The sequence below is a fragment of the Pinus tabuliformis genome, chromosome 5_2, assembly GCF_031772625.1.
Source record: "Pinus tabuliformis cultivar Carrire ecotype Pingquan chromosome 5_2, CPIR1, whole genome shotgun sequence".
Taxonomy (NCBI): Eukaryota; Viridiplantae; Streptophyta; class Pinopsida; order Pinales; family Pinaceae; genus Pinus; species Pinus tabuliformis.
Genome location: NC_142306.1, coordinates 264,948,996 through 264,974,390, shown reverse-complemented (window position 1 = coordinate 264,974,390; position 25,395 = coordinate 264,948,996). Strand labels below are relative to the sequence as shown.

Sequence of the window (25,395 nt, the reverse complement as noted above, 5' to 3'; positions counted from 1 at the left end):
ATGGTAACACTTTGTAAGCAAATGTACCCCAAGGGCAGGTGAAGGTTGTTTTGTCTTGTTCTTCAGGGGAAATTTGAATCTAATTGTAGTCACTGGAGCCATCTAGAAAGGAAAAGAACTTCTTCCCTACCAAAGTATCAAGGAATTGATCAATAAATGGAAGAGGGAAGTCATCTTTTTATGTTGCCTTGTTCAATTCCCAATAATCCACACAGATATGCCACTTCCCATTTTTCTTAGGGACAACTACCAATGGAGAGACCTGTTTTCTATCTAAAATAGGGTAAATGAAATTCACATCCAGCAGCTTATGTAACTCCTATTTTACAATGTCCTTGAGATGTGGATTCTGAGGCTACCGGCTAGGACGAGGATACTTTTTGGTGTAGATGTGATGTGTACACAACTATGGGTCTATACCCTTCATGTTAGGATAATCCCAGGAAAAATCCCCTTTATATTTTTACAGGACCTCAACGAACTTTTGTTGTTGATCAATGTCTAGGCTATCATTAATGTTTAAACTTTGCCTGGTTCAATTTCAACAGGCTTGCTGTTATGAACAACAGTCATCTGGATATGTTGATCATCAGTATCCTTCAAAGGATCTTCCAAGGCTTCATTATCAAGAATTTCTTTTAACATTTGACATTTTACATTGCTCACATTAGCTGGCTGGTTGATAAAGTTGTTGATAACATCATCTTCAATCTAATCCTTGAATTCAAGTGCCTCTGCTACTGTGAGTGGTGAATGAATGCTTTCTTTCAGGTATGCGAGTGGTTGTTTACATACTTTTACAATGGGCAGACTTGGTTTGGCAGGAGGATATAAAACAAAAAAATTTACAGCATCCCCTTAGCAATGGTCATGTTGCCTTCTCAGCAGCCTATATAAGCATCAGCTGTTGCCAACCAAGGTCAACCCAGAATCAGAGGGTGCCCATCCAATCGACTCTTTGGGTTTATAACAAGAAAATCTACTAGATACTCCCATGAATCAACAGAAACCGTAATATCCTGTAAAGTTCCCTCTGGCCTTACCATCGAACGATCAGCAAGTTCTAGCAGGGTGGTGGTTGGTTCCAGAGCTGTAATACCAAGTGTCTGACAGGTTTTTGTTGTTAAGATGTTAATGGTTGCACCCAGATCAACTAGTGTATTGGGAAAGGAGTGGCCATATATTTGAACTATAACTATGGGATTCCTAGGATCTTCATACTTTACCAGAGTTTCCCCTCCCAAGAATAAATCGGATAAGGTCCCTACAACATGAATGGTGGGTGAAGTTTTTGCTTTCCTCACAAGCTTCTTTACACATAACTCTTTAATTGTTTTAGCGTAAATGGGAATAACTTGGATGTCTTGGAGGAGAGGAATTTTAATACAAATATTTTTTACTTCCCATACAAGATCAAAATTTGGATAAACAATCTATTTAGGTATCATTAACCTTTTGGGGAACGGGGAAGAACTAACTATGAGTTTCTCAAGATCTTTATGTTGATCTATCTCTTCTCCTTCTTTTATTTCTGTATCAATTACAGGTGGTGGTATATGTATAGGTGGGGTTTCGATCTAAATTGATGGTTGGTCCTTGTTTTCCTCAAGGGTGATGATACATCCCGACCTCAATCTAATTTCATTACATTTTTTTTGTTCAATCTCATAGTCTGAGCTTTCAATAATTTGCACCAGCTGAACCGTTTGTTATTGGGATTCGGATTCGGTTGAGCTGGAAATTGAGGGTGTAGAAGAGGTTGAGGATTTTGTTGTAATGGATATGGAGCTGATAATGCAGGTTGAGGTTGAGGACCTATCCCCATAGGTGTATTGTATATCGCCAAATGTCACTACCAATTTGTAGACCAGTTCAGATTTTGAGAAGTGGAGGCAGGCCACTGGGATGGATAGGGATTACCTTGCCAAACAGGAGTAAAAGGAGAATTTGGCCAGCCATTACCCGAAAAGGATTGAGTTGGCCAAGGTGTCATAGGGAATGGCTGGGATTTCCAATTTGAGTAAGGTGATTGGCCTTGCCATGTTGCCCCAGGGTTCTGTTGTTGATTAAATGGTGAAGAAGGAAAGAATTGGGATGTGTCTTGTGACATACCTATGGGTTTGGCCTGCCACTGTCAACGTTGGTTCATTAAATATATTGGCTCTGTCTCTTCTTCTGCTTCCTTGAAAATTTCTTTCAGCCCTGGAAGTGATGGAAATTGTTCAATGGTGTGATCCTTGGTGCATATAGTCCATGTATGAACCATTTTCAATGGACACTCCCGTTGTTTGTGCTTCTTCCGATAGCATGGGAAGAAAAAAACCAAGTTCTGTTCTGCTAAGGCTTGTTTCTATTTATCCTGTAGGACGTCTAGCTGCGTTATGAGGGTGCCCAGGATGTTCATCTTGAAATCTTCCAGGAGGTTAACGATTTCCATTCGTGTTACGCCTCCATTGTGTGGTTTACTTCCCCTAGTCATAGGATCTCGGCTTCATATTCCTCTGTGTGTGTTATGCTCTTAACCTACAAGATGATACCAGAATACCAAATATGCGAAGAAATATACCCAGAACATAGAAAAATGAGTAATAACATCAAGTATTTTATTATTCAAAAAGCAAAGTTCACTTGCCTCTTCTAAGGGGCTACCTCCAATAGAGTTGAGCTCAATTACAAAATAAGACACAATGCTCCTCGAAGGGAGTCTCTATCCTTTATATAGGATTCATACATGCAATACCATGGGGCAATACCATGGTTCTTATTAATACCATCTATCTAATACCATGGCCCATTTTCAATTAACTATGGTCCTGTCATTAAATGTGGGTTAACCACTTACAATTATTAATATGGGCTTTATTGGCTCTTTACTTAAGTATAACTATGACTAGATCTTATTACATAAATAAGGGGGTTAGGGTGGGACCCTAACATGCCCTCCCCCATAAGAATAGCCTTGTCCTCAAGGCTGAAGCTGCGGAAACTGCTGAAGAATAGTGGCTGGTTCCCAGGTTGCATCTTTCGGAGAGGTGTCTTTCCACTTGACAAGGACTTCCTTGATCATGTGGCCATGCAAATGTCATTCGCGTGTGTCCGGGACTTGTTCAGGTTGGAGCCAGATTGACCCTTCTTCATCTAGTTTAGGTAGACTAGTTTGAAATCTGCAATTATTCCCAATCACTTTCTTGAGGCATGAAACATGGAAAACTAGATGGATTTTTGCAGTGGGTGGCAAAGCTGGCCTATAGACAACTTCTCCAATGTGCTGAAGTACTTGATACAGTCCGTAGAATTTTGGAGATAGTTTCTGACAACCCTTGTCTTTGAGTGATGTTTGCGTATATGGTTTCAACCTCAAAAATACCTGATCCCCTTCTTGAAATTGGCGTTCTAAGCAATGTTGATCTACCTGTTGCTTCATGCGGTTTTGAAGTTGATGAAGATTCTCTCGAAGATGGGCCAGCATGGTTGTGCGATTCTGTAGGAGTTGATCCACTGCTTGTACCTTTGAGCACCCCTTGATATAAGAAGTAGGGGAAAGAGGGAGTTGACCATAAACTACTTCATATGGAGTCATTTTGGTGGTGGCATGATAGTTGGTGTTATACCACCATTCAGCTAGAGGTAACCACTGTACCTAGAGATATTACTTTTCTGAAGTGAAACAACTAAGGTAGGTTTCTAGACATTTGTCGATTGCTTCAGTTTGACCATCAGTGTGTGGATGAAAGGAAGTACTGAGTTGTAGTTGGGTACCTTGTAGCCGGAAGAGTTCTTGCCAAAATTTACTAGTGAAGACCGGCTCACGATCAGACACAATGGAAGTGGGCATGCCATGCAATTTGAAGATATGATCCATGAAAGATTGAGGGACCAAAGTCGGTGTAAAAGGGTGGGGTAGGGCACAAAAAAGAGCATACTTAGAAATTCTGTCCACAACCACCATGATGACTGACTTGTTTCCTGACTTTGGAAAACCCGTAATGAAATCCATAGAAACCTCCATCCATATTGATGTCGGGATGGGCAATGGTTGTAATGTGCCTAGTGATTTGACTATTTCTCCTTTGTGGCACTGACAGAAGTCGCATTCGGCTACAAAAGTAAGAATGTCCTTTTTCATTCCTGTCAAAAAAAATGATCTTCGAGTGCGAGCATACGTATTCTGAAAGTCTAAATGTCTTGCAGTGGGAGATGAGTGCAACTCCGCCAAAATGCGGCTTTTGAGGGTGGATGTTGGTAATATTACGACTTTGTCCTTGTAGCGAAGAATCTCATCCTGCCACGAGTAGCCCTCTGTGGAATTTGGATCCGCCTGCAATTGAGTAATGAGTTGGGAGAGACAGGGATATGAAAACCATTCCTTGTGAGCCTCTTCAATCCATTCTGGAATGGGAAGGGAAATTGCGAGCAGGGTACTTTCTTCCTCAAATTGGTAGGATAATGCATCTGCTAAATATTTTCGTGCCCTTTCTTGTAAATTATCTCATAATCATATCTCAACATTTTAGCGAGCCATTTATTTTGTTGTGGTGAGGATAAGTATTGCTCCAAAAAATATTTAAGGCTTTGATGGTCTGTGCGGATTTGGAAACGTCGCCCCAATAAGTATGGTCGCCAGGTATCTACTGCATGTAAGATGGCCATCATCTCCTTCTCATAGGTATATTGTCCTAGATTCTTCCCACTTAGTTGTTGGCTCGTGAAGGCCAAGGGTCGACCTTCCTGCATTAAGACTGCCCCAATACCCGTACCCGAAGCATCACATTCAATGACAAACTATTTGGTGAAGTCGAGTAGTGCTAAGACTGGAGTGGAACACATGGCATTTTTTAGAGCTGTAAAGGCCTGTTGTGCTTCATCATTCCAAAGGAATGAATTTTTTTTGAGGAGTTCAGTGAGGGGCCTCGCAATGCGACCATAATTGCGGACAAATTTGCGATAGTAGCCTGTGAGACCCAAAAATCCTCTCAAGCTCTTCAAGGTCTTAGGTTGAGGCCAATCCTGTATTGCCTGGATCTTTTTTGGGTCCACCCTGACACCATCTTGCCCCACAATGTGGCCCAAATACTCAACTTCTTCCATGCTAAAAGAACACTTGGACATGTTGAAAAATAATTTATGCTTGCGGAGCAGTTGCAAGAGCAGATCTACATGCTAAAGATGTGCGGCCCAAGTGTGACTGTAGATGAGGATGTCATCACAGAAAACAAGGACAAATTTTCTGAGATATGGTTTGAGCAGGTGGTTCATAAGGCTCTGAAAAGTGGATGGGGCATTACAAAGACTGAATGGCATGACCAAGAACTCATAATGGCCTTCCTGAGTTTCAGAAGCAGTCTTTGGAATGTCAACTTCTTTCATGTGAATTTGGTGGTAGCCTAAGTGAAGATCAAGCTTAGTGAAGAATTGAGCCCCATTTAGTTCATCTAGCAAATCATCGACAACTGGAATGGGAAATTTATCTTTGACTTTCAACTTATTAAGGGCCCTGAAGTCTGGACACATATGCCATTCCCCATCTTTCTTGAGCACCATGACCACTAGTGATGAATAAGGACTAATGTTGGGACGAATGACGCCTGCTTCCAAAAATTCCTTGATTATTTTTTCTATTTCATTCTTTTGGGTGAACGGATATCTATATGGGCACAAATTTGGTGGTTGGGCCCCTGGGACCAAAGTGATGATATGATCATGTTCCCCTCTTGAGGGTGGAAGTGCATGAGGCTTGTCAAAGACTGGCAGATGGTTATTTAAGATCTAGTGCATCTCAGGATGAATCTGAAGAGAATTTTGTTCGAAGGCCTAGATGGAATTAAATTGAGCTATAACTCCATGGTGCCCATTTTTTAACAATTTTTCCATCCGATGTGAGCTGATGATAGAGGGAGCTCCCACCTGGAGTCCGCGGAGGGTATGTGTGTGGTTGTTCTACTTAAAGCTCATATATAACTCTTGGAAATCCATTGTGATTGGGCCAAGTGTGCGAAGCCATTCAACACCTAGGAAAATGTCACACCCTCCCATGTGTATGGCAAAAATGTGGGTCTTTAACTGATAATCCCCCATTTGAAGTTTGACATTTTCACAACAGCCTTCACATTTCATTGTTCCCCCATCAGCAATTTGGACCTGGAAGTTAGAAACTACTCGTACAAAACAATGCACTGCTTCTGTGACTCTTTGATGGATAAAATTATGTGTATTTCCACTATCAATCAAGACTACTACTGGGCGATGCTTAATAAAACCTCTGATTTTGAGAGTTTGAGGCAAAGAAATCCTGACCAAAGCATGCAGCAAGATAACTGGTTCTTCAGGTACATTGTCCTACTGGTTATCCTCTTCTTCCTCCTCTGGTTCCTCAAGTGGTGGGGCTTCCTCCGATGAACTGTGATCAGTAGCATCTATTTGAAAGAATTTGGGCTCCTTGCATTTATGCCCGGGGGAGTATTTTTCATCACAGTAGTAACATAATCCTTGCTTTCTTCTTTCCACCATTTCTGTAGGGGACACCTTTTAAACCTTGAGTGTTTGGGTAGTGCTTTGAGCCTATGGGGGGCGACACTTGGCGGTGAAATATGGGCGATTGGATTGGGCTGCTAACGCACGTTCTACTTCACGAGCTATCCTGCAAGCCTATATCCATGAGTTAGGGTGGTGCAATTGGATGTGGGCTTGTATGGCTTCTTTAAGACCACTGACAAAACATTCCATGTAGAACTCATCTTGTAGACCTCCAGTGCGAAAATCTAAGGCTTCAAAGGCTGTAATATTTTCATCCACTGTTCTTGTCTGTCGGATCTTAGTGAGGCGACCCAAAAAGTCAGATTCATGGTCAAAGCGATCCATAAGAGCTTTTTTGAATGTCTCCCAAGTCAAGGGCCTTCCATAGCAACATTGATGCTATTGCCACCATTGCCATCTTTCATTATCCAAGTACATTATACCCACACTAAGCTGAGTGGCATTATCCAGGATGTAATTCAGATTGAAATATTGCTCCATTTGTGTTATCCATGCGGCCGAGTGAGAGCCATCAACTTTATACATGTCAAGCTTGGGTGGTTGCAGATGGGATTGTTGGTAGGTGCCAAAGAGGTGAAGAGACCAGCTAGACTCACCCTCACTGTGTTTAGTGCCAATATATGCCTCCTCGCGTGCCTCTACCTTGCCCTTAAATAGTGTTGCATTTAATTCCTTCAGCTGCAACACTACATCTTTCAAGGATGTTTCAAGGCTTTCCATCCTCTCATTCACCACTGCTTGAGCGCTAGTTTGTACCATGCACTGAGGCAATGTGCTTGAAATTTAAGATCGCCTGAAATTTTTTGGCGCTAATAATTGAATGGTACCACCTTACTCAGCTCGTCATCCTGATTCTTATGGGCTAAGTCACCAATAAGCATCCTAAGGGGTTCTTAGACTTTATTTATTTATTTATTTTATACTCCAAACGGAGTTTTACTCCTTCCTTAGGAATATTGCAGTATCTGAATCCCAGAAATGTCAATGCTGCCAAAAGTCCTGCGAAAATCATGCCCAGGTATAGGAACCCACACAACTACTCAGATTTGGATGGTGGATCTGATGGATCTGAGAGATCTAAATAGCGGAACTGATTGCTGCTACAGTGGCAAAAACCCCACTTGCAAGATCTGATCTGGCCAAGATTATGTGTGATCCAGAGATAGATCAGGGAACTATGGTCTCCAGGAGTGTCAGGTGCTACAGATCGAAATATACATAAGGGTCTGACAGTAGTACTTGGCCCAATTTTTCAGGGCACTAACCAAGGAGGATCAACCGTACCCTTAGCTGTACAACCCGACTACCCTATCATGCACACAAGTAATCTCTTCGAGTGTTGTTCTCGATGTACCGTAGCAGCAAGACGGCCGACAGTTTATCTATGGCGAGGTTACCAAGGGAGCTAGGGGGCTTCCGATATACCCAGAGGGTACTTGGTAGATAATCCGTGCACGGTTTTGTCTAATGTGCTACTACTCGAAGGGGTACCCACAGGGGTTAGAAGGGAGTCCAACAAACATGACCACCTCTTGTATTTCCTGCATGCTTGCCTCCATAAATCCACAGGTTTATGCGCTCAACGACAGATCCTGTGGTTTAAAGACACCGGAACATGTATCTAGCCAAAAAACATTTTGCTAAAAATTGGAGATCCCACGGACCCTAGAAAGCACTCTGATACCACCTTTTATGCTCTTAACCTGCAAGACGATACCAGAATACCAAATATGTGAAGAAATATACCAAGAAATAGAACAATGAGCAATAACAGCAAGTATTTTATTATTCAGAAAGAAAAGTTCACTTGCCTCTTCGAGGGGGCTACCTCCAATAGAGCTGAGCTCGATTAGAAAATAAGACACGATGCTCCTCGAAGGGAGTCTCTATCCTTTATATAGGATTCATACATGCAATACCATGGGGCAATACCATGGTTCTTATTAATACCATCTATATAATACCATGGCCCATTTGCAACTAACTGTGGTCCTATCATTAAATGCGGGTTAACCACTTACAATTATTAATATGGGCTTTATTGACTCTTTACTTAACTATAACTATGACTCAATCTTATTACATAAATAAGGGGGTTAGGGTGGGACCCTAACAGTGTGCGCTTCCTCGTGAACACCTGATACACAAGCAAATGATTTCATCATAATCTTCTTTAGAAATATCTCCTTTCCCCATTAAATTTAGAGTTTCTATCCATTCTTCTTGCATTCCTTTAATTAAGATATCTCTTAGGACTTCTTTTGGTAAGGTAGTGTGTGGATATCTCTGTAAATTATAATGAAACTATTCGACATATTCTTCTAGAGTTTCACTATCCTTTGCAGCCATCTTAAAGATTTCATCTTTTAATTCCCTAGTCTTGCAAAAGTCCTCGTATCTTGTGAGGAAGGAAGTTTTCATGTCATCCCAAGAGTTAATAGTACATCCACCTAGACCCATGAACCATCTCAAGGCTGCTCCCTTCAGAGTAGAAGGGAACGGTTTTATCTTTTGAGGGTTAGTGGTATAGTCATACCCTCTGCAGAGGACATCAAACTCGAATAGAAAGGAATTAGGATCCTCCATGATCATCCATGAAACATTGGGATGCTCTGTAAAGGAATAACCTTCATAGGGGCTTTGGCCACTTGGTCGACTATGGGGTATTCCAGTGTCGAAGTTTGACCTTGAGGTGGCTGATTTTCCATTTGTTAAAAATGTGCCAATATCCTTCAGTAATTTTAGGGGGCACTATTTGAGTAAGTGGAGGATTAGAAATCCGAGTTGGTTTTGCATCACTGTCTAGATTTGGGATCACAGGAGATCCTTGTTCAGACAACTGAGGTCCTTCCTTAGCAGTTCCAATGGTTTCTCCCTCTCCGTCTCTTAAATTACATGATTTTCCATCTTATAGAGGATCGGAATGCAAACTTGCTGTAACCTGAAGACTCTATTCAGATCCTCCAATTTGGCTTTGAATTTCAGCATAGGCTACAAATGGTGAGCCTGCTGCCTGAGGGATTACAATAGGGCTTTTCCCAGATACAGTCTCGAATCCTACTGATGCTTGAGACTTTTATTTTCTTGCAATTTCGTCTATAAAAGTTGTCCTCCCAAGGTTCACCAATCCCTTGGGTTTTGTGGATTTAGGTGGGGGGTTCTGATCTTTTTCTATCTTTTTATTCCTAGTCATTCATAAAAAACCTATCCCTATTTAACCTCTATACTTTTGCTGAAAATCGGGCAGGTGAGCAAGCACTCTACTTGCCAGTTACACAAGTTCTTTTCTCCTGTTTTTAAAACCAAAATTTTTACAGAAAGAGAAAATGAAATTACTTTGAAACACTCTCCCTAGAAACGACTCCAAAATGTACGTGCACTAAGATGTCTTTTTACATGAAACCTTAATTCTTACATTAATAATCAACCCAGGGCAAGTATTTTTATTTCAAGGGTGTCAGCACTATATATGCAGTGAATTCAGAGGTTAACTGATAATGAAAGAAATTGGAATCATTGCAATTGCTAATGACTATTTTTTTAAATTCAATCCAAACCACTCTGAAAGACATAACTCTAAAATAAAATCATAACACACTTTGCAATTCTACTTAACCTATTCTGAAAGCAAATGAATCTGAATATAGATAGAAAGAATCACACTTGGCAATCTTAACTGGAATTGAAACTAACTCATTTAATCATGAAAGAGAACTATGACAATTGAACAACAAATAGTAATTTAATATCAAATGATAATTGAACGGAAAATAACCATATAAGCATCTCATGGAAAGCAATCGATTCTATCTTTGAAATCTATGATAACATTACTTAGAATGAACAATGGTCTAATGCTGGAACTAACATAACCAATTCAATCAAAAGCATCACGCATATATAACACACGGCTAAATCTTGAATCAGCAAATGTAAATCATAATCGTTGATCCTCATGATAATCAGAATGATATTAACTTAACAATAACAAACAGTAAACAATAAACAGAAAGGATTATAACACAGGTGAAGTAATAGATCTTCTCTTGACTGGGCCCAAAGTCTCCATAAGTCCCCACTATTAGATACTCAGAATATGATTATGAATTAAATGCAGTCTTCTTCATTAAAACAAGTAACATAGTTACAACATCACCAAGATGAAATTCTTATACATCAAAAAGAATAGTTACAAACTATGAATTTTTGAACTAGTCGTTCAGTTTTCCTTTCGCCCTTATATATCACATTTAGAAAAGTAAATAAATAAAATTGAATCCTTAGGATCAGGGGATCCTGAGGATTTCGCAATACTCGATCTGATTCCATCATAAAATAGCATTGGTCTGCCTAGTCTTCCAATGTCTTGCTTTGCCTCAGATGTTGTCTTTTTCCTTTACGGGCTACTGATGTTCTGTCGATTAAACAACCATCATCCAATTCACATATTCTGCACATAAATATAGTAAAAGTCAATTTTCCATGCATAGATTCATCTAATTTGTTATTGATCGCTTTTACCCAACTTCAGTTGTTGTTTCCTCTACTTTCATCCATAAAACAAAGATAAACATGTGAAAACAAATGCTAAATAAATCTATTTACAAGGAGAAAGCATACCTTTTTCTCGTCCCAATAGTTGAAACCTTAGTGCATTTTGAAATGGAAACAACTCATGCTCTGGAACAAAGAAATCAAGAAAGTTAAAGTGTAGTGGAAGCCCTTTGGGCCCAATGAATCTACATGGGAGATGGTTGATCAAATGCCGACTATCTGTCCTTCATTGTTTGTTGGTTAAGGTAAAGGATTTTTGGTATATGTCTATATTTATGTATGGTTATTATTGTAAATATTGCAATGCATTCTGTTATAAGGCTCCAATAAGAAGTATAGTTCTCATGTTATTATGTTTGTCATGTTGGTTTTTCTTTTCAGCAAGTTCATCGTAAATACTACATCGAGCTAAGTTATAAATCTCTCTAGGTAGTATATTTTGGTTTTCATTGGTCTTGCTGGTCATAGGTGTCATAAAACACCGAGGACGATGTTCCCCTAAGGGGGAGGAGCCTTTAACAACTCTGGGTTAAAAGTTAATGTAATAAAGGTAATAAAGGAAGAATAAGACCAAGGTCGTGGGACACATATTCCAAGATAAATGTTGGGAAAAACATCCTAGTGGGTATTCATTTGGTTTATTATGCCTAAGGAAATTGGAAATGGATTTGAAAGGGAAAAGAGGCATTAATTGGCATTTTATTTATGAAAATAATGGAAAATAGGAGAAAATGAAGGTGAAAGGTCACAGATTGCATGTGAGGAGGAAATTGAAGAAAAAATAGGGAAAATGGAAGAAAATAGAGGCATCAATAATAAAAATGCATCTGAGGTTGATTCCACAACCTTTTATCGATTTTAGCTTGGAGTTCTCTCTATATTCTCTCTCTCATACTCTTGCACACTTAGAGCATTCTTGGAGCACTCTAGCACTGGAAAAGGAAGGAAAAGGAAAGAAAAGGAAAACAATGATCAAGCAAGGAAGAGTTGGATCAAGTAGCTACATCGGGATTACTTTGCATGTATGATTCCCTTGCTAGTTTTGGCATGCATGCTACATGCATGTGTGTATTTGGTTCTATTTCTATCATTAACATGGGTTTTTCCAGGTGTGACAGTGGTTTTTGCCTTGCTGTGACATTTCCAGGTAGTCATGGTGTGATGGGGTTCTTTCATTTGGTTGAGATTTGTATTTCCAGATGGTTTTGGAATCGGGTGAGGTGGTCTCAGGAAAATTCCCAAAGGCCTAGGAATTCATTGACTGATAATAGCAGGATGCAATAAATCTTGGTAGTGTATGTTTTTTTGGCCTAGGAATCCCTTGACTGATAATGGTGGGATTGCGGTAAATCTTGGTTGTGTAGGTGCTTGTTTCAGGCTTAGGAGTCACTTGATTGGTTTTGGTGGGATTGCGCTAAAGCATGAGGAAGCCTATTTGTTTTATTGTGAGTCACACATTCATGCTTGGAATATGGCACAGGAGTGATTGGCTAAAAGAAATATTTGGTTCAACCCAATCTATGGCCAAGTGGTACATGGAAGTCCCTGACTTGGTTTGATTTTGCAGATGTGAATAAGAGATTTTTCCTCTTGTATTTTATGAGTGAATATACATTTTATGATGTGGCTTTGATGGTTTTTCTATCATTTTTATTATTTTTGTTAGATGTTGGTTATAAGCATGGTTTTATGACAGATTCTAGTTATGACTCTTATAATGTTTTGATTGGTAAATGATTATTTATTGAATGCATAACATAATAGATGTTATTGCATCTATTATCAGAGTGGATTAGACCATATTGATGACTTTCATATAAGTATGAGACCCCTGTGTTCAGATATGCATTTATGACCTGTAGATTACATGTTCATAATGTCTTTGATGAAATGTATATCGTTGTTAGGCTTGGTTAGCTTAAGTTATTGACTAATTTTTGCATTAATGAATTTCTCCTTGTATCATTGATCATTCTGGAAAGTTATATCAAATTGTTGGGTCCCTATAATACTAGTGATTACCCCATTACTATTGTAGTTATACCCCTTATTTATATTGTTGTGCCCCTATTACCCCCATATTGTTATTTCTGTGCCCCATAGAATCCCTCTATTGTTATTTTTGTGGCTTTATATTATTATTGTTAGGTCGGCTGGATTATATTGTGACTCCTTAGACTCCTATATATAGAAAGGAGGTTTTGTCATTTGTATCATCCAAGAATTGTTCATTTATGTAATGTAAAGGAGGTTGATCCCTCGAAGAGGCTGAATTCTAAGGCGTTGATCTATCTTTTCTATCTTTTCTTGAGCTGGTTTCATAACATTTGGTATCAGAGCTTTGGATTCTAGGGTTTCGCTGCTCCAAACAGGTCATCGTGGCATTTTCGCTATAAATTTTTTTCTGTGACGTTTCAGAAGTCGCAAAAAAAACCCATTTGAGAAGAAATTGCGCTGAATCTTGGGTCCAAATTTCAGAGCTTTTCGCGCGATATTTGCGGAGATATGATCTGAGGAAGTTGGTCTTTTTGCAGACTCCTGAATTACATTCAAAACAGGTGACCTGGGGAAAATCGTCATAACTTTCTCTCTGGGGATCGGATTGAAATTTCGTAAGAAGGTACAGAAAGAGGACGGACTGTAGTTTCTTGTGTGTGTGTTTCAGATTCAAAGGTTGAAACAGTGACTCGTGGCACGTCGTACAAGTTCGCTCTACTGAACCAGTCTAAAAGCAAGTCACTGTGGGAGATTTCACATAACTCTTCCTTGGAGAATCCAATTTGGCTCAGACCTGTGGCATTGGAAAGAGGACGTAGAAGGCTACTACAGGTATCAATTTCAGAACTGGATGATCCGAAATTACAGAGATACATCAGATTCAATATCAGGCTTCTATAAAGTGAAAAAAGGTGTGTAGTTTTTTTTAAAATTTTGTGTAAGCTTGGTTTAACGAAATTCAAAGGGCATAGTAAAGCATTATTATCGGTAACTGATGCCCCGAGGAAAGAAAATGCAAACACCTAGTAAGGAACCTGAAAGCTCTAGCATGACTCATGAAGAAGAGGAAGAAATGCTACATGATATATCAAAATTACAAGAACAAGTGCAACAAATGTCACGCTCACAAAAGCTAACAGAAGCTAAGATAAGTGGCGTGGAATCTAAGATAAAGGGCATGGAAGCTAAGATGGATGATTCGAAGACAGATTTGAAGAGAGCCATGGCATATTTGAAGATAGATTTGAAGACAGACATGGAAGAATTGAAGAAGTTGCTACAAGAAAGGGTCACTAATGGTGAAAAGGTAGTAAAGGAAACTCATGATGAGAACAAAAGAAATGTTAATCATGATTCCATAGATGCTAATGTTGGATCGAAGAATCACCATATTCCAAAAATCGATATGAGGAAGTTTGATGGCAAGGATCCCGCCACATGGATATTACAGATGGAGCAATTCTTCGATCTCAATAATGTGCAAAACGCACAAAAGGTACGTATGGCAACTGTATATTTGGAACCAAATCAGTTTGTATGGTATCAATGGCTTTGCTCTCGTAAACAATTTATCACTTGGGCAATTTTTACGGAAGAATTGATAGCACATTATGAAGATACAAAAAGCAACACTTTTTTTAGCCAATTGATAAGTCTCAAACAAAAGGGTTCAATAATGGAGCACATTGAGGAGTTCCAAAAATTGAACATAAGGGTAAAAGATATTCCAGAGGAGCATAGGATTGATGTGTTCATAGGGTCTTTAAAGGATAATATCCAACATGATGTTCGCCTTTGGGAACCTGATTCATTAGAGAAGGCATTCAGGTTAGCAAGAAAAATGGAAAGCAAAATTATGGCAACCAGGAAGCATACCACTCACAACTATAAAGACGGAAGTGTTGTTGCCCCTAGTCTTCCACAACCTATAAGGTTGACACCACAACAATTGGAAGAAAAAAGAGCAAAAGGGCTTTGTTACAGTTGTGATAGCAAATACACTAAAGGTCATAAGTGTGCTGAGAAGAAATTATTCTACATAGATTGTGAAGAGGAAGAAGAAAAGGAGCAAGAAAGGTCAAAAGAAGAAAATATACTCCAGGAACAAAGCCTAGATGAAGAACAAATAAATCCGACCATATCTTGTAATGCATTGGCGGGAATTACCACTCCTCAAACCATCAAGATAGAAGGACAAATCAAGAAGAAAAAGGTAATAGTGTTGATTGATTCAGGAAGCACCCACAATTTTATTCATTGTAGGGTAGCAAAAGAATTGAATTGCTTCCTATATCCAGCACCAGAGTGTCAAGTGATGATTGCAAATGGAGGAACAATAAATTGCTCTGGAAAGTGCCATAATATCAAGCTATCCATGGGAGAATATGTATTGACTAGCCCAATGCTTTCCATTCCAATGGGAGGTGCTGATGTTGTACTAGGAGTCCAATGGCTACAATCCTTGGGTACAATAGCTTTTAATTTTCAAGAACTTTTCATCAAATTTTCTATGGAAGGAAAGGAAGTTGAATTAAGGGGTATTGCAGGGAAACCAGGAAAGATAATCAGCTCTAATGGTATGACAAAGCTTCTAAAAAAGGAGCAAAGAGGTGTAATTGCACAATTATGTTCGCTAGATGTTTCCACATTGGAATCATCTATTTCTCCAGATCTCCAAAAAGTCCTGGACAATCATTCCAAGGTATTTGAGACTCCCAAAGGTCTCCCACCTATGCGTGATCATGATCATGCTATTCATCTGATTCCAGGAAGTGTTCCTCCAAACATCAGGCCGTACAGATATCCCTATGTCCAAAAAAGTGAAATTGAACGTATGGTTGCAGAAATGCTAGAGGCTGGTATAATTCAACCGAGTCAAAGTTCTTTCTCAGCTCCAGTAGTATTGGTGCACAAGAAGGATGGATCATGGCGCATGTGTCCGGATTATAGGGAGCTCAACAAGCTCACTATTAAAGATAAGTTCCCCATTCCTGTCATTGATGAATTACTGGATGAATTGCATGGATCAATTTACTTCACCAAGTTGGATCTTCGTTCAGGATATCATCAAATCAGAATGAAGATTGAAGACATTCCGAAAACGGCATTTAGAACTCATGAGGGTCATTATGAATTTTTGGTCATGCCTTTTGGCCTTACCAATGCACCTTCAACATTTCAAGGTTTGATGAATTCAATTTTCAAACCATTCCTTAGAAAATTTGTGTTAGTATTTTTTGATGATATACTAATCTACAGCAAGTCTTGGAAGGATCATGTTGAACATGTTGACAGGGTGCTACAACTATTGGAGGAGAAACAATTATATGCAAAAAGATCCAAATGTTTCTTTGGAGTCCAGGAGGTGGAATATTTGGGTCATATTGTATCTCATGGAGTTAAGGTAGACCCTAGCAAAATTAAAGCCATTAAGGAATGGAAAATCCCCACATCCATAAAGCATCTGCGAGGATTTCTTGGGTTGACAGGGTATTATCGCAAGTTTGTTAAGAATTATGGGAGAATAGCAGCACCTCTAACAACATTATTGAAGAAAGATTCATTTTCATGGACTCCGGAAGCAACAAAGGCCTTTGAACATCTTAAAGAGGCAATGTGCCAAGCACCGGTCTTAGCTACACCGGACTTCACAAAAACCTTTATTGTGGAATGTGATGCTTCAGGAAATGGAATTGGTGCTGTTCTAATGCAAGATGAAAGACCCATTGCTTTTGAAAGTCGTCCAATCAAGGGAAAGTTTTTAAGCAAAGCTATTTATGAGAAGGAAATGTTGGCAATACTCCATGCACTTAAGAAATGGCGACCCTACCTAATGGGAAGACACTTCAAGGTAAAAACGGATCATGATAGCCTTAAATACTTTTTAGAACAAAGATTATCCTCTGAAGAGCAACAAAAGTGGGTCACAAAGATGTTGGGTTATGACTTTGAAATCATCTACAAAAAAGGGAAGCAAAATGTGGTGGCAGATGCACTCTCAAGAAAGGATGAGGATGTGGAAGCATTGTTGTGTGCCATTTCTATTATCCAACCAGATTGGATAAACGAAGCAAGGGAGGAATGGAAGAATGACGAAGAAGTGTGGGCACTTATTCGAAAGCTACAACAAGATTCCAGTACTTCTGATACATTTAGCTGGAAAAATGATTCGTTATGGTACAAAGATCGCTTATACCTCTGTAAGAATTCCCAGCTAAAACAAAAGATTCTTATGGAATTGCACACTTCTCCCTTAGGAGGGCACTCAGGATTTTTAAAAACTTACCACAGGGTTAAGAAGGAATTTTTTTGGGATGGCCTTAAATCAGATATTCAAAAGTTTGTGGCGGAATGTTTGGTTTGCCAACAAAATAAAGTTGAAACAATTAAGACACCGGGTCTATTACAACCTTTATCCATTCCAAGCCAACGTTGGGAGGAGGTTTCAATGGATTTTATCACAGGTTTACCCAAGTCTGAGGGAAAGAGTGTCATCATGGTGGTAGTTGACAGACTTACCAAGTATGCACACTTTTGTGCATTATCACATCCATTTAAAGCCAGTACAGTTTCTACTGCATTTATGGAAACAGTTCAAAAGCTACATGGAAACCCAAAGATTATTGTAAGTGACAGAGATCCCATTTTCACTGGAAATTTTTGGACAGAATTATTTTCTTGTCTTGGTACTCAGTTAGCTCATAGCTCATCTTATCATCCTCAATCTGATGGGAAAACTGAGATAGTAAACAAATGTTTGGAAGGATATCTTCGTTGCTTTGTATCTGATAAACAGACACAATGGGTCAAATGGTTGCCTCTGGCTGAATGGTGGTATAACACTTCCTTCCATACAGCAACAAAAATGACCCCATTTATGGCACTTTATGGGTATCAACCACCATCCATCACATCATATTTAAGAGAAAATTCTAAGGTTCAGGCAGTGGAACATCACATCGAACATCAACAACAAGTCCTCCAACTCTTAAAGGATAACCTCGTGTTGGCACAAAATAGAATGAAACAACAGGCAGATCAACATCGCAGTGAAAGAAGTTTTGATGTAGGTGATTGGGTATTCCTACGGCTACAACCATATAAGCAAATGTCCCTAAAGCAAGCTAAGAAGGATAATAAATTATCACCAAAGTATTATGGTCCGTACAAGGTGTTGCAAAAGATTGGTACTATGGCATACAAATTGGAGCTTCCTGCAGCTTCTCGATTGCACCCAGTTTTCCATGTTTCATGTTTAAAGAAGGTTATAGGTGACAAGCTCCCAATTCAAACAATATTGCCAGAACTTGACGAGGAAGGAAAAATTATATTGGAACCGGAAGCAGTCACAGAAACAAGAACTCGACAGCTACGAAATCGATCAATTTCAGAGTATCTTATCAAGTGGAAGAACTTATCCGCTGAAGATTCCACATGGGAGGATGAGAATTTTATGCAAAAGTATCCAGAACTACTCAAGCGTTGAGGACAACACTTTTTTGAAGGAGAGGGGCATGTTGGGTCCCTATAATACTAGTGATTACCCCATTACTATTGTAGTTATACCCCTTATTTATATTGTTGTGCCCCTATTACCCCCATATTGTTATTTTTGTGCCCCATAGAATCCCTCTATTGTTATTTTTGTGGCTTTATATTATTATTGTTAGGTCGGCTGGATTATATTGTGACTCCTTAGACTCCTATATATAGAAAGGAGGTTTTGTCATTTGTATCATCCAAGAATTGTTCATTTATGTAATGTAAAGGAGGTTGCCCCCTCGAAGAGGCTGAATTCTAAGGCGTTGATCTATCTTTTCTATCTTTTCTTGAGCTGGTTTCATAACACAAATTTTGTGCAAAGGTCTGGATACCAGCCCTAGAAAAGTGATTCAGATTCGAGGGTCACATGCTCTTAACTAGGAAATCTAGAATGTAGTCATTGGGAGGTAGGGTTATCCATGTGACTAGAGAGTCACATCCATTGACTTGCATTATTATGCAAGAGACTAGGAGTCTAGATCACTAAAAAGGAAAGTTAGCTTAGGGTTTGCGCACCTAGAGTGGTTGTTTAGCTCCTGTGGGTCCTGTAGCTCCTGAGGAAGGTTAGTAAAGTTTTGGTTTGCTTTTTCCACTTCCTTAAATGTACCTAGGAGTTTGATTCATTTCATATTATCCCTTACCTCATATTTACCATCGTAGTCCAGTGAATGTGGGTAGATATGGGAGGGGTGGTTACATTATTATATTAATGAAAGATATAATGAAATCTCATAGCAAGTTACAAAACAATATTTGCTTTAAGTTTTAGAAAAAAAATTACTACCTTATTTCCAATTACATAAAATAATTTAAATAATTAAATCTAAAAAAGCTTCATCTCTCTATTTATTACATGAGTAAATTTAACAAACTATTGACATAATAAAACACAAAAACACCACATGAATAAACTAGTGTATGGGTACAACTTATTGTCACCATTGGTTGTGCCACCTAAGGGGAATTTTCTTCTTTACTATTGTTGTTGATGCTTCCTTCATCATAGATGAGGTCATTGTTATTCCTTCCCCTTTTTTACTGGTCTTGAAAAAAAGGAACTAATTGTTTTAGCCTAATCCATCCAACTCACTTGAAAAACATGTTTTTCGAGGTCTAAAATGAACTCTTCCACTGATCTATGTTGTATGAATACCGATCGAGATGGATGGTTTTCTTCTAAAGGAGTCTCTCTAGTTTGTTTTGGTTTCATTTCTACATCATTAGATTATTTTTGTCAACTTCTGGCTCATCCAAGTGAATATTCAAAATAGATGGACCTTCCTTGGCTATCAAGTGAAGTATTGAGGAATCTTTTTGTGAAGATGTTTGATATTTTTTCAAGAAAGCTTACTTGGAGCCATCTTTATGAGGATTAGAATTAGGTGATACTTCATTGAGTAATTTGATTATCTTCATTTCAGCCATTCCACCAAGTTGATTTATGATGGCACTTTTTTTCCTTCCTTGAACATTTAGGGCATTTTTTTCAAGGTGCATTATTTCAAACTAGGATCTACAAAACAAGGAAATTTTTTGTTAATCTAACTTTTAACTCCATGATTTGTTTTCTCCTATCAAAATTTAATGCAACAAACTCTTTGTTAAAATCCATTTCAAATCATATTCAAACATATGTAAATATGCTAAAATTCTTTCTTTTATGACTTTTGATGTAGAACCTTCCAAGACATTTATTGATGACTTGAAGAGAGGATAGGCCCCAAAAATGGGAAGGTGGATTTGGGAGTGTAACTTGAACTAGAGTGGAGGTTAAAATATTGATCAATGGATCAAAGGAGTGAACCCTTGCATTCATGCATAAACTAGAATTTCCCCAATTCCAAGGTCTTATGGATAAAATATGGTCCCTATCTTATGGGAGATCAAACTCAATAATGAAAAACCCTTTTTTGCATAGGGATGAATAAAATATTCATCTTTCAGTTCTCGCTTCCAAAATTTTGAGATCCAATCATGGATATCAACTATATGAGGCCAAAAAATATTAAAAGGACACACTAAAACATTAGTACTAAGAAGAGCCTCCTTAACAATAGCATATTCCTCCATTGGAATGGATAAAATTAAGGCATCCTATAGTAAAAATGAATGAAAAAAACATTTGTATTGATTATATATCTAAAAGAAGGGCCACATTGAGAGTGACTTTCGAGGAGAGACAATTTCGCTTATCCTAAGACTTTGAATAGAAGAAGAGCCAAAATTCGACCCCACAATGTGTTATGGATTTTTATAACTATCCTATGATAGGGTTGTAGTAATGAAAATTTGCTATCAAGAACAAAACTTATTCAATCATAAAGTAGCAAACATCATCATTATAGTACCTACTAATAAGTTATGGATCACTTATTGAATAGACTAAAAATTGGAGATGATCCCACTATATAGTGTTTACTTTGATCTTCCACTCAAAGATAAAAAAAACTCATTGGAATGGAAATCAAAAAATAAAATTTTACAAGTGAAATGGTAGAAATGATAAACTAAATGTAACTAAACTAACTAACTAGGATCAACAAAGTTAGTATCCTACCAAATTTAAATAAACAATACAACAAAATGAATCAATTACAATGAATTAGAGGAAGGAAAGAAGTGAGCTCTCTTATTATTCAAACTAAATGAAAAATAATGAAACAAAGTCACTCAATACTTATTGTTGGCATTTCTTAGAACCTTCATCTAGGTTGCTCCTCCTGGGCCACTAAAGATATCTAATATCCCTAGAAATCACCTAGAAATAGGCATTTACCTAGGACTAAAACTTCAATTTCTTGCAGACTTAATCAAGAATTCAATAGTATAAGGGTGTTTCATTTCTCCTCCACTATAAGGCCTTATTTACACCATGGAAATATAGTTGGGGCTGTGATTCATATGCTACTAGAATTAATTGACTTACTAAACCCATAAACTCCACCCAAAGAAGCATATTTTGCACACATTTTATATTTTTTTGTGGATTATGTGGCATACACACTTTATCCAACACATAGTAGTGTATGCACACATGTTTCCGAAGAGTAGCTACAACTTCATAAAAGGAGTTTTTTAAATATATTCGGGATTAATATTCATCTACAACTAATGGAGACTCAAGGATGAAGGCCAATAAATTCATCTTAGGCATAGTGGGGTGGAAAAGAATGTTATAACTTATGCCCCTTAATGTCTAAGGTTAGAAGGGACTATGATGGCCAAAATACATTACAAGACCTAGGAGGAACTAGTGAAGTGAGCCTAAAAAGAGTTTAAAAGAAAAGAATAAAAGAATACCTAAAAGGGAGACCAAGTCTGAGATAACTTTGTTCTCAAGGTGGACATGCCCATGCTCGAGTGTAGAAAAGAATGATCATCAAATTAAGTACACTATGGATCGATGAAGTATATATATAAGTAGTAATCATGACCATGAAAATGAAGATACATTGGATCCATGTGAAAGTAAACCATGGCCATGATTAGATATATAATGGAACTATGTATCAATATATATTAGGAGGATAACCAGAATCAATGAAATCAGTAAAGTGATCCTCCAAAAGTACAATTTCATATATGTAAGTGATGTTGTCTGACACAACTTAGGTGATAACATAAATATGTGATGCTACTATGAACCTATGGACTTCAAACCGAACTACTAAAGGTATGAATCTACTCCATGTGAATACATGAGATGAAGTCAGACCCAGGAGTATTTTTATTATTATTAGTATATTGTTAAAAAAAATGCAGGACAACCCACCTATAATGAATGATGGGCATCAAGGTATATAGTAGATTATAGCATATGTGAATGAATGAGTTGACATTGGCAGTTGTATAATTTATGGATCAAGGGACGTTGATGTTCTCCCACTCTCATAAGTGAAGGATCTTACCATTGATGGCTACAAGCGCCAAGGTACCATAAAGTCTTTAGATCCTAATCTTATAGCAAATGATCTTATAGAAAATGAGTAAAAATTATAGGGAGGAAATCCATTAAAAGGAGGGAATTAAGGCATCCCCCATCATCTAACATGAGGAAACAAATGGGAAATGATTTTGAAGGACTAAGACAAAACATGGAAGGGCATGCCATTTAGTACATCTCTCACATGCACTAGATGGAATAACACACAAAAGAGACCCTCCAAACAATTACTGATAATGAAAGTTGTTGATAAAAATGAGGACTTCGCCAATGATGAAAATGGAATCTAAGGTATTACATGAATCCCAAAGTGTAAATAAAGGTCTTGATGTCAAAAAAATGGGAAATCACTCAATCAATGATCATTCATGAAATATAATCTATTGAGCACAAGGTAATCAAATCATGATGAAAATATGCCTAGAGTGTTACTCTCGGTCAAAATATTAGAGCAATATATCATAATTGACAAGAGGTAACTTGCTAAAGATGTAAATGGAAACCTTCCATACTTGCATCAACATAGGACATAGATATTTGTTAAACTCAAAAATCCATCCCAAAAATGCGTATTTTGCACACATTTTATATATTTTTAAAATTCATTATAATACATACATACTTTTTTTAAGGCATAGTAGTGTATGTATGCATGTTATCTAAAGAGTGGTGGAAAACCTAGTAAAAGGAGTTTTTTAAAGAGATTTAAGATGAATCTTAATCTACAATTTACGTAAGCTCATTGATAAAGGATAATAAGTATATCTTAGGCATAATGGGGTGGAAAAGGATGTCATAACACCATGGCCAAACTAGGATAAAAAATATGAGATGAGAAACTTTTTTAGATGGTTGCCACCAAGAAGAAAGGCTCCAAAAAAAGTCTTTAAAAGAGAAAAGCAGCCATTCAATGCCAAATCTAGGCCAAGAGGGAAATTTGCATATAGCTAGGACATAACCCTAAATGCCACTACCTAGAAAGAAACTCTAGCACATTCTTTTTTTAATAAATTCTCTTATTAAACGAAGCTTATAGTTTAAAAGAATCTATGTAAATAAATATTTTATAGGCCTCTCCCAATGCTACATAATACCTTACTATTTTCAACTAATTCAAAAACTATCCATCAACTACATGTTTGGATTTTCCAATTTTCATGCCTATTTCAAAATTTATTGTTAAATTTTATTATTTGGAATATTATTATTAAATTAAAAAATAACTAATATTTTTTAGTTAATAAATTAAATTATTTTAATAAAATAATTATATATATATATATATATATATATTAGAAAATAACTAATATTTTTTTTAAGTTAATAAATTAAATTATTTTAATAAAATATATATATATATATATATATATATATATATATATATATATATATATCTGAAAATTATATTTAAAAAAATAAAAACAAAACAAAACCAAATTTTTTTTTTAAAAAAATTCAATTTTACTTTAATTACGCCGTAAGGCGTTTCCTTTTGAAATGAATTGCCCCAGCCGATGACGTGTCCTATTGTTGACCGTGGATTTGTGGTGTTAGACGATTGAATGAAGTTTGGTCGTTGATCCTCACACTGTCCTTTTGTCTCCCAACCCATTAGCCTCTCTGTCTTCAGATCTGATCTCCGTAGAGTTCGGATGGTGGCAGATTAAGCATTTCTTGCTGTCGAACCTCGCATGGACATTGGAGGCCTTTCATACGATGGTCATGATTTTCGCCGACTATGAACCCCATTGGCATTGCAATGGAGGGAAAACCCCAGAGGATTTCCTTTCCATGAAGCCAAGGTTTGAATCCTGCAGCCCAACGGGATCTATATGCTCCATGGATCGGGCCTCATGGGACTGGGACGGAGGCCCCGGGGTTTCGGCGGTCTCCGAATGGGACCTCGTCTGCGGCCAGAAATACAAAGTTGGGTTTCTGCAGTCTACATTCTTTGTCGAGTGTTTGCTCGGTAATTGATATTTTCAGCCCCTGTGCACTTTTATATCTGATGGCTGATCGCCATTAAGATTTTCTTTCAGTTTCTGATTTATTTTTTGATACAGGTGCAGGGATATTTGGGCATCTATCGGATTCTTTGCTGGGGCGTAAGGGTGTCCTGAAGTTGGTCTGCATCTGCAATGCCATTTTTGGTTTCTTGACGGCAATGTCGTCGAATTTCTGGGTTTATTTAATTCTCTGTCTATTGACGGGAATTAGCAGCGGTGGCCTGGGGTTGTTGTTATTCGTCTTGGCGACGGAAGCCGTTGGACGTCCAAGAGAGGACCGGTTGACATGTCGACTTTCTACTTCTTTCTTCTCGGCATAGCAGTGCTGCCGGCTCTGTCCTACTTTTCCGGCAACTGGAGATATCTATACGTCGCGAGTTCGATTCCCTCGGCCTTGTATTGCATCTTTGTTCTGCCGTTCATTTCGGAGTCCCCGCGGTGGTACCTGGTGAAGGGCAAGCTGCAAGAAGCCATGGGCATCATGAGATCAATTGTGGCCAGGAACGGTAAATCACTGCCGGTGGGAGTTTCTTTGGCCTTGGCAGGCGACGAACAGGATGCGGCGGACTCTGACGAGTCATCGGGAGGCCTCGTGGACGTTTTCCAGTCGCGTGTGACGCGGACCCGAATGGTTTTAATGGTGTTCATTTGGTTGGCCTATGGAGTGGGATACTATGGTTTGAGCCTAAACGTTGTAAATCTAAGTACCAGTTTATACCTGAGCGTTTTCCTCAACGGAATAGCAGAAATGCCCGCCTTTGCCTTGACGGCGGTCATGTTAGAAAAATTTGGACGGCGAGCAATGCTGGTCCCCACGAT

At 38.2% G+C, this 25,395-nt stretch overlaps 1 pseudogene; it reads left to right on the top strand.

Annotated features, from left to right (window-relative positions):
- The first annotated feature begins 1,998 nt into the window (after positions 1-1,998).
- LOC149158531 (organic cation/carnitine transporter 4 pseudogene) lies at positions 1,999-25,393 on the top strand (annotated as a pseudogene).
- Positions 25,394-25,395: the final 2 nt, after the last annotated feature.